The sequence below is a fragment of the Polypterus senegalus genome, chromosome 9, assembly GCF_016835505.1.
Source record: "Polypterus senegalus isolate Bchr_013 chromosome 9, ASM1683550v1, whole genome shotgun sequence".
Taxonomy (NCBI): Eukaryota; Metazoa; Chordata; class Cladistia; order Polypteriformes; family Polypteridae; genus Polypterus; species Polypterus senegalus.
In genome coordinates this window covers 118,443,324-118,459,526 of record NC_053162.1, presented here as the reverse complement: position 1 = coordinate 118,459,526, position 16,203 = coordinate 118,443,324, and positions in this window count along the sequence as shown.

Below are 16,203 nucleotides of genomic sequence, written 5' to 3'. Positions count from 1 at the left end.
ATCAATAAATAATTATATGCGGCGTATGCTACACCGCGGGTTGGCTAGTCAATACTAATTTTTTATTTCTTGTTTTCATGCAAAACGGAGAAAAAAAATTTATGATGTAATACAAGCCAACAGAGACCATTGCTGTACAATGGCAAATGATGTGAAAATATGTCATTTATTCAGTCATATACTTAAAACATGCAAAAAACATGCTTTTTGCAAAAGAACATAATTCTGGAAAAATAAGAGCACATCATAAAGAATAAACTAAAGTCTGATGGCATTACCTTTCTGACTTGAAGACAAAACTCTTGATCTTTGAATGGAGGGTACATGCTAATCTCTCTTAAGGCATGCATCAGCCTTTCTAACATTGAGAAAAACTTAAGTTGGACAATGCAATGAAGAGTATAAGTCTGCACATCACACAATATTACTTTCAGACACACAGATGCCATATGGACAACCTGGACGCAATCTGCATGGTTTGTTAACTTCTTAAATATACAGAGAATGCATATTTAAGTATAATGCAATGCAAAAAACAAAAAAACACCTGCACGAAGACAGCGACTGAACATTTTCAATATCACTATGCTTATATCTTGCTCCCCACACATTGCAGGATCAGTGATGTGCTCTGTTGTCTTGTGTTGTTGGCTGCTAACTGAAGGGTCAATTACAACTCTCAAAAGGTGTGCATAAAAGGGTATGCCTGCTGTCACCTAGTAGCTGTCCACCACTTTTGACATAATAATTGGCTCATTGAAGACACTGTGGGTACTACCGGGGCAATTTGCCACAATATGCATAAAAAGTCCTTAGGCAACATCACTTGTACTTTCAATGCCGAGAACCTTTTCGGCTGGAGTAACAAGGCTCCAAGAGGCTGGGTGTATGAATGGGTATCTGCTACTAGTTTAATTGTAATAGTGTGTTTAAAAGTTTCAATCATGATGTGGTGGTGTATGACACAGACACAGAATTCAAAAGATGTTATTCTAGGTGGACTTTGCTTATTGCTGCCATATTTTTTTCTATTTAAACATAGTAACTTCTAGTTCCTGTATATTCTTTTTCTTTCTTCTTGCTTCTCCATATAACCAATTGCAACACAGAAAGTGTCTCTGTAAAAGTGAAACTAGCCGCAAACCTTGAAAGCTGAATCTTCAAAACCTTTAAAGAACATAGACTATTAACTCTTAACTTTCAAATTATTTACAGTCTAAACTATTTTTTAAAAAATTACCAATTTAACTATAACGTACCCCACTATGGTGGCACAGTGGGTAGCGCTGCTGCCTTGTGGTTAGGAGACCCGGGTTCACTTCCCGGGTCCTCCCTGCATGGAATTTGCATGTTCTCCCGCATGCATGTTCTCTTTCCTCCGGGTGCTCTGGTTTCCTCCCATAGTCCAAAGACATGCAGGTTAGGTGCATTGGCAATCCTAAATTGTCCCGTGTGTGGATGTGTCTGTGCCCTGCAGTGGGCTGGCACCCTGCCTGGGGTTTGTTTCCTACCATGCACTCTGTGTTGGCTGGGATTGGCTCCAGCAGACTCCTGTGACCCTGTAGTTAGGATATAGCAGGTTGGATAATGGATGGATGGATACCACACTATACATGGCTTTCTGCCCTTCATCAAAATATGTTAATGTCAAAATAAATTTTAGTATTCCAAGAGCTGCCATAACATGAATTTAACATATTATGTGTGGCAACTGCTGCCTGTGGCGACATTTGGCACAAGAGGAAGCTTGTTTAAGAAGCACTTAACAATTACCAACTGGGTCAAGGTGCATGTAAATTATAAATTATTTAACATGGCATATTAGAGACAACGGGGTTTGAAAAACATTTCTAAATTAAACAATAATCATAAGATGTATTTTAGTGTTCTTACCTCTATGAGCTTTTGGGAAACACAGCCTGATACTCCAAAAACACCTTGCTGTGTTTTCATTTTAGGGATGCATTGGGTGACCATAATGAGAAAGTTATGAAAATACTCTGTTGTTCTGCAATGAATAATTTTATCTTCTGTCTTCACTGCTGGATTAAGAATGTTATATTCCTTACTACCCAGTCTGCACTACGTACATATCAACATGGACATCCTCCCCAAGTCCCAAACCTCGCCAACAGCACCAAAGCAACCCTTGCTCCACAGGGTCTGTAATTGTCAGTTAGTTGTAGTGTTAGGGGCTCAGGAGATAATGGACTTGGGGTATAATTTTATCTCAAGGAGGCATGATGGCACAGTGGGTAGAGTTTCTGTTCCACCACATTAGGACCCATTTATTAAGCAGCAGTGAAAGGGAATTAAAACATTATCGTTTTGTTTTTCTCTCCTCCATTGTCAGCTGGCCATAGTTCATCAGTCAGTTAATGGGCAGATATTGTTGGTTTGGTTTAATGTTAGTCAGTTTTTACTTTGTTTTTCTGTGTATTTAAACAAATCTGTATCTTTATATGTACTTATTCTGTATTTAGTAATTAGTATGATCTATACTTGTATGTTACCTGAGAATTTGTTCACAACACTCTGCGTCTTCACTCAGTGAAGAGCACTATACAAAAAGACGTCGTAAGAGGGCACTGCTGCCTCACAGCTGTGGTCAAATTTTTCTCCACAATCATTGGTTCAGCATAGATGGCAGGCACTTCCCTAGTCCTCAGGGACAGATTAAAGACCATTGCACCATTACAATCCACCCAAAGCAATTTCAATTTCTCCTTCCCCAATGACTTCAATGCATTTCACATTTTTGCCAAATTTGTCAACTCATTGTCATAAACTAGATTTATCTTTTAGGTTTATGAAAGAAACATGAGGCTACATATCCTTGATGTCATAGAAGATTATCTTGTTTAAAATTTTTATTTTGCAATAGGGATACTGTAGCCATAAGGTGATACACATGGTCTGCAACAAAGCTTATTTGGTATTAGGAGGCCTAGACATTTGTACTACTACCATCACACTGTACTATTCACAAAAAAACAAGATGGATTCTGTATTCATCTTGCTTTTGAGTCTGTTATCTACAGGTCATAGAAGAAACTGAAATTCTTCCATCCAGACAACATTGTTGAAATTCTCATTTATTCAGTTTTGGCGATTATGTTTCCAGGGCAGACTCTTCCTATTTTTATGTAACATAAGTGCTGTAAGTGAACAAACCAATATGCATTCACAGATGCTCTTTTGAACACCACTATTTAAGAAGGTGTGCTTAAGTATTTGTGGCCTTTGGTTTTGTTTGAATGGGTCTGGTTATTCTCCTCTGACCCGTTTTTGCCTACAAAATTATCACTCACTGGAAATTCATTTCTTTATTGAAAAAGAATATAGGTACTATATGAAAATTCTAAGAGGGCAGCCGTTTCTGACATGCTGCAACACTACATTAAGCACCAACAACCGTTACATTTTCAAAGTCAGTTATTTCACAGGTTTGCCCATTGAAATGTTTAGCCAAAAACAACTAAAACTCTTCACTATGTTTGCATGCTGGACATACTAAGTTGCAGCTAAATGAATTGACTGTTTAGAGAACCAGGGGACTTGCCCTAACAAATAGGCATACTGTACATACTGTAATAACATGGCAATAGAGTGTAGAGAAATTAAACACACTAATAGTTTTTACCAGTCATGGTCTGTGGTAACAATTATTTAACACTGTAAACATTTATAACCATTCTAAGAACACTTTAGTCTAATTCAGGGTTGCAGGGAGCCAGACCCTATTCTGACAGCACCAGAAGCAAGATAGGAACCAGCACTGACCAGGATGCATGGCAACAGTAATGCATACTCACACCCACAGAATGTCTCTCCTCTCTGGCGGTCTTACCATAGAGTATGCTATTCAGCATTGGATATTAAATTTTTACATTTTAATCTTTAAAAACTTAAGATTCTTTCATTTGACCTCTTTTATAACTTTAAATTCTCTTTAAATATCTGCAAAGAGCTTTCAGCTATGTATTAAATGTGGTACAAAAAAACTGCTGTGGTTTCCTTAGCACATGCTTTGTTGCTTTGCTAAGAGCTTGTTCTGATATTAGCAGACTTCTTCCTTCCTCCAATGCTGCACTGTGACACTTCTGCAGTATTATATGCAGAAAGCTAAACTTACCATGCTGTGAAGGCACTAAATGCATCTTTTCAAATGAATTGAAAGACATTTGTACATAAGAAATATTATTGCCCATTTTAATAGCAAATGCTAAAACTAGGTAAAATGGACTGCTCTACATCACAGCAATATGAAATACATTGCTAGCAGATGCAGAACAAATGTCAATGTGTACAGTATCCAGATGGATAACGACTTTAGAGTAAGGGTTTACAGTGCAAAATGCAAGGTATAAGACCACGTGTTAAACCACGAGACACAACAGAAGGCTAAAAATTAGTGATTTTTAAAAAGGTGCATACAGTATTTCTCACCACTGGGATAATTTATGTTAATGCACGGAAGATGTTTTGCAAATGTGCACCACTAGATGGCAAAAGAGGACAGGTTAAACATAGTAAACAGTAAAGCGGCATCCTGGTTTCTAAGTTCATTTATTCTGTCTACTGTATGGCAGGGTTCTCCGACTCCAGATCTGGGGTACTACTGTGTCTGCAATTTTCATTTTAACTCTTTTCACCAGTTTTTGCTGCTAATTCTCTTCATTATATTTGATTTGTTTTTTAAGATTTAGTCCTCTGAACTTTGTATGGTACCCAAACAAAAATGAGATGTAAAGTTGGCCAACACATGATCCTCTAATTCAGGGCCTCTAACTCCAAGAAATTTCACTCCAACCTGTTTCTTAAATAGAAGCCAATTCTTGCTGTTAATTAAACCCATTATTTAATTCCATGATTTGTTGGTGCTCTCTTTCTGCCAAAACAGATATTTCCAAAACTGGTTTTCTTTTTTCTAAGAACACCATCAAAATGTTTTGTGGACTTGAGCAGATTGACATTACTGAGACTTTCATCTTTCTTTATTTTCATTACATAATAGAGATAGGTTAGGTGGTCTTGTTTTGACTTGTTTTATTTCTCATTAATTAATTAAGCTGCTAATTAAGGAAAAATGAATAATTTAGGAGTCTGAGTCTAAAGTAGAAGTCAATTCAGATTAAGGTAAAAGAGTTAACTAGTAGCAAAAACTGGTCACTAATTCAGTAAAGGGTTAGAATGAAAATGACCTGAATTTGGAGACCCCTGGTCTATGGTATTAAAGATCAGTCAGGCAGTCATTTTATAGCCCGCTTAGTCATAAACAGAGTCATCAATGGTGGTCTGTTGGAACTTATCGCAGGTTGCATAGGGCACAAGGCAGGAACAAACCCCAGACAGGGCATCAGTCCAACACGGCAAAAACATACAGTGAGTGTCTGAGCTTGCGAGTGTCCTGGATAAAAACCAAGATCCAGGCCTTTAATGACCTCTTGGGTGCATCCATCAGCAAGGAGTGTTGACCTTGTTGGAAGGTTTACTTACCTTGGCAGCGACATTTATTTCTCTGGTAAATCTTCCTATTAAGTCAGTAGACAGACTGGAAGAGCATGGGGCGTTATGAGGTCGCTGGAAAGGGGCGCGTGGCACTCCTGTTATCTTTGCAAAAGGACAAAAGTTCAAGTCTTTAGAGTCCTGGTGAATCCTGTTCTGCAACATAGTTGAAAGACATGGACACTATAGTGACCTGAGATGAAGACTGGACTTCTTCTGCACTTGTCTCTTCAGAGAATCCTTGGGTACTGATGGTTTCACTTTGTGTTGAATGAGCAGTTGCTCATGGAGTCCCGAATTGCGAGTTAGCATCAGTTATACTATAGGGTGGTCCAGATCTAATTATGAAATTTTCATTATGCTGTAACCTATTAAGTTTATAACTTATAACTTTATAAGTTTATTACATAGACAATTCACAAAAAACTCTTTTTGTTGCCTTAATTCCAAAATGGCGGGAAGACGGTTGTCAGTCTAACAGCGGGTGCAATGCGTTCGCCTTTTCATAATTGCATAATTAGATCTGGACCACCCTGTATGGCTATGTGGCGTGATTCCCTGTGGGTGACCTGGCTTGCAGGGCCCTCATTACTGTTTACCCGAGAGGCTGGACCAGACCAAGAGGACAACCACATAACAACTGGCTGCAGCAGATAGATGGTTATTTCTGGAGGGTGGGATTGGACCGCATGTCTGCCTGGGCGGTTGCCAACCAGAATCCTAAGCTGTTTTGTTGTGTGGTGGGTGCAGCAACTGGCTGTACCACTGCATTCTCCCCAACCTGACCTGACCTGAACCCAGTTATTTGGCCATGTAAACCTTGAACCAGGTTAAAGTTAAGGATTTTGTAGACTGTGTATGTCCATTGCACTCTGTTTGCCTGTGCATGTGTTAGCTTCATATGTTTTTTCCAGTAGCCACAGCTAGAAGCATCCACAAGACAAACTTCCTCAGGCAATCATATTATTCCTACACCTTGATGAAATAATGTCTTGTTTTTTCAGAAATCTCTAAATTTATGTTGATGGGCTGAACATACAGTGCCAAGCTCACCAGTACAATCTCTGGAGCAGTGTTGGGGAATGACACAATAAAGTTACATTGTCTGATTTTTAAAGTTATGAGTAACCAAACAAAATACTTATTTTACTCAAGTTAAAATAATTGCATTATTATTTTCCCAGTTGCACTAGCTATAAGGCAAAAAGTACAGGTACTGGTATACTGGTCCTTTGCATGGCTGCATAGCAGAGCCAAGCTAATTCAATAAATTTATAGAATACCTGTAGCTAAGGTGTAAGTTTAGTTGTAATCCAGCTATTTGCTATAGATATGTTAAAACAGAGTGATCGAGTGCCCATTTTTTATACCGCGAATCATTGGTGGCTCAGGTTGAGAATGTAAAAAGGGAATTGATAGTACTTACTTCACAGGATCTGAAATACTAAATCTATACTAATAAAAGGCAAAGCCCTCACTGACTGACTGACTGACTCATTCACTCACTCACTGACTCACTCATCACTAATTCTCCAACTTCCCGTGTAGGTAGAAGGCTGAAATTTGGCAGGCTCATTCCTTACAGCTTACTTACAAAAGTTGGGCAGGTTTCCTTTTAGAAATTCTATGTGTAACGGTCATAACTGGAACCTACTTTCGTCCATATACTGTAATAGCCTGCAGCTCGGTTGCTGTGTGAGGCGGAGTTGTGTCTGAGGCGTAATTGAGTGCCTGCCCATATAAGGTAAATATTCACAAGTGAAGGACTGTGCTTAGCATATTCATAAGTGCAGCTACTGTGCAAACCCTTTCCCTCAGCAAAAGTGCGAGAGAAACTTTTAAGTGCCCGGTCTGAGTTAAAATTAAATAAAGCCATGGACATCGCAAGATTGTACAAGATATTGGCGAGATACAACTTTAATGAGAAGAAGCAGGGTATAAAGCCTCGATGCTAAAGACCTGGCGAAATCATGCCTTCTCTGCTGGCCTAAAAAAATATCTGAATCACAAACTGATGTCAATTATATTTTGTCCATTAATACTTATTAAATAATTCCAAATAGTCTGTCCGCTTCCTTTCATAGCTTTTCCGATGGTTGTGCTGCTTCCAGGCATGTATTTTCGTATTAAAGTATTTAACCAATCACATTTCAGCCATCATTTGTTGCCAGGCAGAGAGGCCTTCACAATCCATTCTGCAGGCACTCTAAAACATAATATATGTCGATTAACCTGTTGCTTCAACCAATCAGATTTTGAGTTGGTGTCAGTAGTGCCCTCTAGCAGGTGTATGGCAACGTCACCATATTCAGACCCATTGATTGGATAGAAGGCGATATGAGGAACTCTACGAGGCCACTGAACACACCGCAGGTGGTCCAAGCGCAAGATCCTCGCGAGCACTAAGGGCAACTCCTTGGCAGGATTCTGGACAATATTATTTGCCAGACACAGACCATATTACAAGACCATGAAAACCTGATGTTTATCACTCTCCTCGACCCCCAGAAATTTCGGGAATACAAGAAAAATTTCCCGTATGCAGCCTTCTCAAGTTTAACACAAGAGCCACGGAGTGGTTTTTGATCTGTCTCGGCTAAAAACAGAACTGACTGTAATGTATGCCATGGATGATTTTGCAGGAAAATCTCCCACTGATCTCCTTGACTTCCTTCATCAGAAAAATCTGAATGAGAGCATGGGGCAGCTGTATATGCTAATATGCTATATTTGGCGGTGACCATTCCCGTGTACACTGCTTCTGTCGAGTGGACATTTTCAGCCCTAAAGCGAATTAAAACTTATGCCATAAATACGACAGGGCAAGTTCGACTTTCAGCATTAGCTTCAATGGCGATAGAAAGGAACTTTTTGATGGAAGCGAAGCTCATGGATAATCCGTTCGATAGAGTAAGTGAACTGTTTTGCAGAAAGAGAGGAGGATGGATTTTTTTTACAAATAATCCAAATTTTTGGTGAGTGAAATGTTGCGATTTTCCTAAATAATATTGCAAGTTTATGAGTTATTATTGTTTTTTATGTGTATTGTGGCTGTGGCTGCAGTAGAAAGGAACTTGTTCACCCCTGGTTTGTCTATTCAATAAAGACATTTATTGTGGCTACAGGAGTTATCTATCTGTGATGCAGCGGCTCTTTATACTGTATTTCTGCATATTAACATGGTTTTTTTAACCATAAATTAGTTTTTGAGGGGCGGGTTGATTCAGACGGAGTACTACTGAAGGCCTAGGTGTGAGATGCACGGTCCGCCACTGGACCAGATGATACGTAAATTTGATGAACATTACAACCCAAAAATAAACAAAACTGTAGAGAGGTTCAGATTATACTTCTCCCAGTGCGTCTCTCTAAATCCTCCGTGCAGGAACATTATCATAAGGCTTAACAATCTTATTGTTACACCTTCTACGTGCACCGAACTGTCCTTATTACGAAGTCTTCCTTGCTTTACCGCTGGCTGCTTCTTTCCATTCACCTTCCTAGCTCTTTATTTAAACAGTTTTCCTTCTCACTTTGCTGCTCCTTCGCTGTCTTCTCCCTTTTCGTTCAAAATACGCGCCTCCTTGTCTTTTTACACTCAGCTCCCCTTACGTCACACCATGGTATGTTTAGCACAAGTTAATACCGGGAATGCCTGTTAAACATCTTACATTCACGAGTAGCGATTTGCGTAGTGAACACTTCGATGAATGAAACCTGTTATCTTTACAGCGGTTGACAAACACGGAATGTAACTTCATAACAACATGTCCTCCAAATACGAACCTGATTAAAAAAAAAAAATGATAATCAAATCCTTGATGACAGCAACACTCATAACAGTCACAAAACAATTACATTGACAATCAGGTTATGTTATTTTAAAAATGTTTCCTTTTCTTTTTCATAACTTCTTTAACACACTACTTCTCTTCTGCGAAGCACAGGTATTTTGCTATATATATATATATATATATATATATACTGTATATATATATATGTGTGTATGTATGTGTATATATATATATATATATATATGTATGTGTGTATATATGTAGATATGTATATATATATTGTCAGGAATGCCAGGGGCAATGACCCGGCCGGGACGCCGTGAAGGACCGGATGTGGGTCTGCGCCCACCCTGGATCACGTGGGGATCGCCATCCTGGTTGCTTTGGGGGCCACGGGTTGAGGGCATGGAAGCCCTACCCTGTAGGGGCCCGTGGTCACCGCCAGGAGGCGCCCCAATGCCTTGGGGACCTGTTACCTTAGCACTTCCGCCACACCAGGAAGTGCTGGGGGGAAGAATTAAAAGGGCGCCCGGAGAGCTGCCAGGAGAACAGCCGGCACTTCCGCCACGCTAGGGCGTGGCCAACGGGGGAGTGTTGGGAACCACCTGGAGCTCATCCGGGAGCATATAAAAGGGGCCGTCTCCCTTCATTCAAGGCTGAAGTTGGGTGGAAGAAGGACAAGGCACAAGAGGTGTGTGGAGGCGGCCTGAAGAAAGGCATTGTGAGGCCAGGACTGTGTGTTTGGAGTTTGTGCACTTCATTCTGTGTCTGAGTGACACTGGACTTTTGTAAATATTGCAAATAATAAACGTGTGGTAGTGATTAAGAACAGGTCCGCCTGTCTGTGTCCGGGTCGGCTCCACAATATATATATATATATATAGTGGAACCTCGGTTCACGAACGTCCCGGTTCACGTACAACTCGGTTCACGACCAAAAAGATCGCCAAACTTTTGCCTCGGTTCACAACCACATACTCAGTATACGAACAAGCCAGGTTCCCTTGCCTGCCTGCAAGCTGAGCTGAAAGAGAGAGAGAAAGAGCGAGCGAGCACGTGCCTGCTAGGGAGGGGGAGGAGGAGATTGCTGCACGTGTTTGCCTGCCTATCTGTAGGCTGTAGTGCAAGCGAAACCATCCCCCTCCCCCCACAGGCAGCCTGAGAGAGAAAGAGAGCTGCCATGCTTTTTCATTTAAGCAAAGCCGCTCCTTGTTCTTTGTTTTTAATAAGACGTGCACTCTCTTTGTGCTCTACAGTATTTCGTGTGCTTTTGCAGTTAACTATGGCTTCTAAGCAAGTGGAGAGTGGTCAGAAGAAAGTTTTGAAGAAAATTGAAATCGAAGTAAAGAAAGAAATTACAAAAGGTGGAAAAATGTTTACCAGTTTACTCATTTACCAATCGGAGAACCCTCGTGCTTTCAAGCAGCATAATGTAAACAAAGCCAGACTGCCAGTAATGTGGAGGGTCACAAGAACGTTCTTTTTGGAATGGCTGCATGAGGCTTTCACTCCCACCAGCTAAACAGCTAAAAGCACCAGAAACCCAAGAAATCACAAGAGAGAAAACACCTGAAGGAAAACACTTCATGCCAGAACTCGTTTCATGCAAGGTTAGTTTTCTTGGTGGTTTTTGTATTACGGATTTTTCAAAAGTAATTTTTTTAGTTCATAATGCGATTTGTTGCAGTGTTATTTTTCTCTTTTTCAAATGTTCGCTTTTTCCTTGTGCTTAAAACTCATGAAAGGTTTACAGATGGAGTTTTTCATAGCGCGATTAGGTGCGATGTTACATTTCTCTTTTTCAAATGTTCGCTTTTTCCCTTGTGCTTAAAACTCATTAAAAACTGTTTACATGGAGGACTTCATCGTGTGATTTGTTGCAATGTTACTTTTTTGGTTGCTTGCGAGTTGGTTTTTAAATGAAGTTCGGATTTGTGCGATGTTTTTTCTGCTGTGCTTAAAACTCATTTTAAAAACATTGTTTACAGTGATCAGGCTTTAGGTTTAATAGCGTGATCTCCTGCAATCTTACTTTTTTGTTTGCTTGTGAGTTGGTTTTTGCAAGCGCTTCGGATTTTTTTTCTGCTGTGCTTAAAAGTCATTTTAAAAAAAATGCTGCGCGAGCACGTGCTACAGAGAGATTAGAGAGCCGGGCAGCTGACAGGGAAGGGATTGGGGGGATGGATAGGTGTGTGTGTGTGTGTGTGTGTGTTTGTGCGCTCGCGCTACACAGAGAGAGAGTTCGTGAGCCAGCCTGCTCCTGTAGCTGAGGTAGGGAGGGGCTTTGGTGGTGTGTGTGCTACAGAGAGAGAGCACGTGAGCGAGCCAGCTCCTGTAGCTGATCAGGGAGCCTGGGTGTTTTGTGTCAGTGTTATTCAATGTTTTTACATTAGTTTACTATTACACTGTGGATTCTATGGTGTAATTAACTATATTTGTGCTTAATCTTTACATATTTTTACATATTTACATACAGTTTGTACGGTCTGGAATGGATTAATTGTATTTACATACAATCCTATGGGGGAAACTGCTTCGGTTCACGACCAACTCGGTTTCTGACCAAAGTTCTGGAGCGAATTATGGTCGTGAACCGAGGTTCCACTGTATATATATATATATATATATATATATATATATATATATATACAGTCATCACTTTTTCCACATTTTGTTATGTTACAGCCTTATACTACACACAACACCCCATAATGACAATGTGAAAAAAGTTTACTTGAGATTTTTGCAAATTTATTAAAAATAAAAAAACCGAGAAAGCACATGCACATAAGTATTCACAGCCTTTGCCATGAAGCTCAAAATTGAGCTCAGGTGCATCCTGTTTCCCTTATTCATCCTTGATATGTTTCTGCAGCTTAATTGGAGTCCACCTGTGGTAAATTCAGTTGATTAGACATGATTTGGAAAGGCACACACCTCTCTATATAAGGTCCCACAGTTGACAGTTCATGTCAGAGCACAAACCAAGCATGAAGTCAAATGAATTGTCTTTAGACCTCCGAGATAGGATTGTCTCAAGGCACAAATCTGGGGAAGGTTACAGAAAAATTTCTGTTGCTTTGAAGGTCCCAATGAGCACAGTGACCTCCATCATCCATAAGCGGAAGAAGTTCAAAACCACCAGGACTCTTCCTAGAGCTGGCTGGCCATCTAAACTGAGCGATCGGGGGAGAAGGGCCTTAGTCAGGGAGGTGACCAAGAACCTGATGGTTACTCTGTCAGAGCTCCAGAGGTCCTCTGATTAGAGAGGAGACCTTTCAGAAGGACACCATCTCTGCAGCAATCCACCAATCAGGCCTGTAATGTAGAGTGGCCAGACGGAAGCCACTCCTTAGAAAAAGGCACATGGAAGCCCGCCTGGAGTTTGCCAAAAGGCACCTGAAGAACTTTCAGACCATGAGAAACAAAATTCTCTGGGCTGATGAGACAAAGATTGAACTCTTTGGTGCGAATGCCAGGCATCACATTTGGAGGAAACCAGACACCGCTCATCACCAGGCCAATACCATCCCTACAGTGAGGCATGGTGGTGGCAGCATCATGCTGTGGGGATGTTTTTCAGCGGCTGGAACTGGGAGACTAGTCAGGATAAAGGGAAAGATGACTGCAGCAATGTACAGAGACATCCTGGATGAAAACCTGTTCCAGAGCGCTCTTGACCTCAGACTGGGGCGATGGTTCATCTTTCAGCAGGATAACGACCCTAAGCACACAGCCAAGATATCAAAGGAGTGGCTTCAGGACAACTCTGTGAATGTCCTTGAGTGGTACAGCCAGAGCCCAGACTTGAATCCGATTGAACATCTCTGGAGAGATCTTAAAATGGCTGTGCATCGACACTTCCCATCCAACCTGATGGAGCTTGAAAGGTGCTGCAAAGAGGAATGGGCAAAACTGGCCAAGGTTAGGTGTGCCAAGCTTGTGGCATCATATTCAAAAAGACTCGAGGCTGTAATTGATGCCAGATGTGCATCGACAAAGTATTGAGCAAAGGCTGTGAATACTTATGTACATGTGATTTCTCAGGTTTTTTATTTTTAATAAATTTGCAAAAACCTCAAGTAAACTTTTTTCACATTGTCATTGTGGAGTGTTGTGTGTAAAATTCTGAGGAAAAAAATGAATTTAATCCATTTTGGAATAAGGCTGTAAAATAACAAAATGTGGAAAAAGTGATGCGCTGTGAATTCTTTCCGGATGCACTGTATATAGTGAAGACAATCTTTTGAAGAAATAATGTTCTGGAGTTAAAAAGGCTAAAGTGATGTGTGAGTGAATGAAAGCAGGCAATACCATTCAGCACCCATGTCCTTGTGTATTTCTTGACCTCCTGAGCTGAGCCCTGCCTGTGGCTTCACTGACTTCAAGTAACTCAAATGGGCTGATGATAAGACTCTGCATTATTACTGTGAAATTCCTGCTATTAAATTTTTCACTTAAAATTTCACCTTGATCTGGATCACAGTCAAGAAGGGTGTTCTGCACCTTTACTTTTACATAAAGATAATCCAATACTTGTGCCGTAAAAAGTTTTTGAAATTAAATGTATATTTAGTAGTTAGGGATATGAGGGGGAAAAAGGTAAAATAATAGCAAAAATAAGTTATCCTTTTTAACATTTTGAAAATATGGACCCTTGTTAATCAGTTGTGTTTTTTTTTATCAACATGTAAAGATTTTGGGACAGAACTGGTGTGGTGATCAAACTATTACCAAGAGTTTAAAATTCTATGGCAAGGCTATCAAACTTGGGTTTTTAAAGGCCAAAGACACTTAAGGATTTCATTAATACCAATCTGTTAATTACAAAATAGGGTATGCAACCACAATGGGGAGCCAGACTAAGCCAACTATAGCACAAACTTTCTAAAACTGTTTTTCAGTGTGAGTTACAAACACCTCTATAATGGAATTAAAAGGCTCCATCTAGCACCATTAAAAATCAGTTTCTTTCATAAGAGCTTCCCTAATGACATCATAAAAATATCAGACTATAATATATTCTCTTACAGTAATAGCTATTGCTAGGTACAGTTTCTTTACTGTTGTTACAAGAAGTGAACTCCTGACTTTGTTTTCAGGCTCTAACTTTGGGGGTTATAATTAAACTAAATGGGATGCAGCTCTTGTTGCCATTCTCAGTCTCAATGAATGATATCTCAATCTCCTTTTCTCCTAGGAACTTCTATGCTTGCAAGCCATCTTCCAGAGTTTCCCTAAAAAAGGAGAATACCAGGAGATATTACCAGGAGTTAGCTAGTCACTTCCTCGAGATTATTCTTCTGTTTCTTATTCAGGTGTTACTAGAAGGAAGAGCAGTAAACAGACTTTTTTTTTTTTTACTTTTACCTAAACTTTTAGACAGATGATTGAATACTCCCTGTTTGTACATTACTCCACATTAGAATTTGTATACATATTTAAGACAGTAACATACAGTTTTCTGTCAAGTCAAGTTGTTAAATAAATATTTTTCATTCATTTTACCTGTTTAATAATACAGTGTGACAGAAAGAGACACCAGACCAGAGATATTGTGAGCCCGAGAGAGGGCATCAGCGTTGGCATGAAGAGACCCTTTCCTATGAATGAGCGAAAACTTGTATGGTTGCAGGTCAAGAAACCACCTAGTGACCCGTGGGTTCGACTCCTTGTGAAGGGCCATCCACTGTAAAGGCCCATGGTCTGTCACCAGAGTGAACTCCCAGCCCAGAAGGTAGTACCACAACTGTGTAATCGCCCATTTAATCGCCAAGGTTCCTCCTCCACCGCTGCATACCTGGTCTCCTGATCCAACAGTTTCTGGCTCAGGTACATGACAGAGTGTTCAACACCATCAATGACTTGGCTCAACACAGCTCCCAAGCCTGTGTCTGAAGCATCCATCTGGAGGATAAATGGCAGAGAGAAGTTAGGGGCTATTAAGATAGGTGCTAAAGTCAGAGCCTGTTTCAAGTCACAGAATGCAGTTTCCATCTTGTCAGACCATACAATATTGTTGGGAGCTCTTTTCTTCATTAAGTCAGTCAAGGGTGCAGCTTTCTCAGAGAACCGAGGTACGAAATGACGGTAATAAACCAAGAAATGATCGGACCTACTGGTTGTTTCGTGGATGGGGCATCAAAATGGCATCTAGTTTTGAACACTGTGGTTTCACAGTGCTCCAGCCCATCAGGTAGCCCAAATATTTAGCCTCTCTCAGTCCAAAAAAACACCTCTCCTAGTGTCCACAGTACTGCTGTGACCTGGTGTACATGTTCCTTCCACGTGCTCAAATAGACAGTGTTATCCAGGTAAGCAGCACTATACGCGTTATGGTGACGGATCACTTTGTCCACCAGAAGCTGGAAAGTCACAGGAGCCCCGTGTAACCCGAATGGAATAACACGATACTGCCAGTTTCCTCTAGGGGTGCTAAACATGGTCTTGACCTTCGTGGACTCCGTTAAAAGAATCTGCCGGTACCCCTTCATCATGTCAAGTGTGGTCAAGAATTTTGGTTGGCCCAGCCTTTCGAGGAGGTCGTCCACATGTGGCATGGGATAAGCATCGAACTGAGATACCTGGTTAAGTCGACGGAAGTCATTGCAAAACCTCCAACTGCCGTCAGGCTTACTAACCAAGATGATGGGGCTGGACCAGGAACTAAAGCTTTTCTCTATCACTCCTAGTTCCAACATTCACTTAATTTCCAGTTCCACCTCAACTTTCTTTCTCCGGGAGTCTATAGGGCCACTCTTGGACATGTCATGCGCAACCACAGAGGTCTAACTGTTTTTTTTGTTCACCACCTCTGGGATGGTCCAGATAGCTGATTCCAGCTCCTGTCTCTGTCTGGAAGATAATTCCTCACTGAAATTAAGGGTGTCTGTGTGAGCAA